The sequence below is a fragment of the Saimiri boliviensis genome, chromosome 19 (genome assembly GCF_048565385.1).
Source record: "Saimiri boliviensis isolate mSaiBol1 chromosome 19, mSaiBol1.pri, whole genome shotgun sequence".
Taxonomy (NCBI): domain Eukaryota; kingdom Metazoa; phylum Chordata; class Mammalia; order Primates; family Cebidae; genus Saimiri; species Saimiri boliviensis.
Window position 1 is genome coordinate 30,706,807 of NC_133467.1, and position 3,224 is coordinate 30,710,030.

A 3,224-nucleotide genomic window follows, 5' to 3' on the forward strand; every position below is an offset into this window, starting at 1 on the left:
GATTCAGAGAGCTTCGGGTGAACACATGGAGGTGCTGGGAGGGTGGCACACCAGGGAGGGCATGGATGTCCCATGCACCCCTCATTCCCATACTTTGCTTTATGCATCTCTTGCATTTGGTTGTTCCTGAGTTGCATCGTTTATAATAAACCAGTAACAGTAAGCAAAGCAGTTTCCTGAGTTCTATGAGCCATTTTAGAAAATTACTGAACCTGATGGTTCCCATGAGGCATGGGGAACCCCTGATATACAGCCAGTTTGCCAGAAGTATAGGTCACAATTTGAGACTTGCAATTCATGTGAGGTCTGGATAGCGAGTGTCACAATTGGATTGGTAGGACACCCTGCTGGTGTCCAGAGTTGGATAATTGCCTAATAGAAAGAGAAAAAGAAAACTCAAACATTTGGTGTCAGAAGTGCTGAATATTTTTCAAAATGAGTTTTTTATTTTTAGCTTTCTTCCTTGGCTGTTCTTATGCCTGTATTTTCTGCTAAGCCATTTATAAAGGCTTTCATCAATTCCCCAAAGACTCAGTTTTTGCTCCACAAAAGAAAGCACTCAAGAATAATTCCTCAGTGATTAGTATTTGAGAATTGGTTCTTCAATAGTAGGTACCAGAAGGACAGGGAAGAGAAGCAAGTTTCTAGAGTCCCAAGATCCCAACCTCAGCTCAGGGCCCCAGGGAGGAGTTATAGGCATGCTAGAGAGTAAAGGATCAGTTTGAGTGCCCATGGTAGGAATAGGTAGCCTGGCACAGAGAATACCATGTTCAGAACTTTCACTGAGAATTACCATTGGTTCAGCAAAAGATGTTCAAGTCTCTCTTTCTGGTCAGAACTATCTTTCCCAAAGCAATGACTGTTTTCGCTACCATGCCCTTTATTAAAAATAGGAGAACAAGCCTAACATTTTTAAAGCAAGAGATGGTAAAGGGAAAAATAATTTCAGCACTGTGCTCCAGATCAGTGTGGCAAAAAACAAATCAACAGATACTCCCAAGCGGCTGAGTCTGCAGGAGAGGAGCTGGTGGCAAAGAACTCCAGGATTGCCTTAGCATCAGCCACAAAAGCTCAATTCACCAGAAACAGGAAGCCCTTGCCTTACCTTAATGCCCACAGGGGGAGACCAGGTAATGCACCAGTCCATTCTCATCTGTGTCCATAGAACAAGGGAAGAGGGAATACACAGCTTTGCCAGATGTATTGGACACATAGCAGATGTGGCAATGAGTTTATCCTTTCATTTGCCTTTGAGGCTGGGACCAAAGACCACCATCATTACCATATTGTACTCAGAACAGACTTCAAAAGTAACAGTAAAATTTCCTCCTTTTCCCTGGCATCAGGAGAAAGGGGGAATTCCTTTAACATAGGGCCTTCCCATGAATTACTGGTCAATTCTCCTAATATCCTATGGCAGTGGGCTTGCTAGGCGTGAGTAAACTTTGAGCTGTAGGTTACCTTTTAGGGTTACTGTCCCTTGCTTCCCAGTCATAGCTGCCACATGGTTTACACACACAATTTTTTTTTTCAGAAACAGGGTCTCCCTCTGTCACTCAGGCTGGAGTGCAGTGGTGCGATCATAGCCCATGGCAATCTTGAACTCCTGGGCTCAAATGATCCTCCTACCTCAGCCTCCCAAGTAAATGGGATTATAGGCATGCACCATCATGCCCAGCTGACTTTTTTTTTTTTTTTTTTTTTTTTTTTTTGAGATGGAGTTTCGCTCTTGTTGCCCAGGCTGGAGTGCAACAGCATGATCTTGGCTCACCACAACCTCCGCCTCCCAGGTTCAAGTGATTCTCCTACCTCACTTCCCGAGTAGCTGGGATTATAGGCATGCGCCACCACACCTGGCTAATTTTGTATTTTTAGTAGAGACAAGGTTTCTGCATGTTGGTCAGGCTGTTCTCAAACTCCCAACTTAAGGTGATCCACCTGCCTCAGCCTTCCAAAGTTCTGGGATTACAGGCATGAGCCACCATGCCCGGCCTCCAGCTGACTTCTATATTATTTTTTTGAGATGAAGTTTCACTCTTGTCACACAGGCTGGAGTGCAGTGGTATCATCTCTGCTCACTACAACCTCTGCCTCTCGGGTTCAAGCGATTCTCCTGCCTCAGGCTCCCAAGTAGCTGGGATTACAGGCATTTGCCACCATGCCCAGCTAAGTTTGTATTTTTTTAGTAGAGATGGGATTTTACCATGTTGGCCGGACTGGTCTCAAACTCCTGACCTCAGGTGATCCACCCATCTCGGCCTCCTAAAGTGCTGGGATTATAGGCGTGAACCACTGCACCTGGCCTGACTTCTATATTCTTAAATCAAGAAGGGACCAAAGACCACCATAAATGGTCTTAAATATGAAGAAGGGGACTCAGGGATAAGTCGAATGGTGGCTGCCAGAGGCTGGGAAGAGAGGAAATGGAGAGTTATTGTCTAAAGGGTATAGATGTAGAGTTTGCTTTACAAGGTGAAAAGAGTTACAGAGATGGATAGTCATGATAGTTACACAGTATTACTGAATGTATTTGATGCCACTAAACTGTACTTCAAAATGGTTAAGATGGAAAATTTTGTTTTACCACGATAAAAACAATTGAAAAGGAAAAAAAAATTAAAAAGGGAAGGGAGTGACAAAAAAAAGGATCATTCTTTGCTCAATCTTTAAGCATTTGGCTTCTGGTTTTAGTGTATAGAGGTAATTTCTCAGCAATGTAAGCTACTTAAAAGCCATCATTTTATGTAACTCGTGGTTTAAAATTTTAGTGCAACCGTGGTGCTCTCTAGTGACCAGCAGAGTCTTTTCCTTCCCTTGCATTTGATAAACAGAGGGAGGGGAGGGGAGAATGTGGTAAGAAGACAAAGCAAGAAGGAAATCTAAGATAGGTCATTTGGGAATCTGGAGCAAAAAAGACTAAGTTTGTTTTCAGAGGGATGCGTACCCAGCACGCTGTCAGCTGGAAGGAGAAAGGGAAGATGAGCACTCTTGCAGGTGCACCCTGGGGGCGGTGACAGCAACACAGAGACAGTGTGGGTGGCAAATCAAGGTGAGGGCAAGATCGGTAGGGGTGGGGGGAGGCAGGGTTGGCTTCAGTCTGAAAATTGCTCAGGCAGTGTTAGTTTCTTGTGCCACCACACAATCAATGCAGTTGTTCCACCCCACTCCCTGAGGCCCCTCAGGCTTATATTCACATTCCTCCCAAGAAAAAACATTAGTAGAGG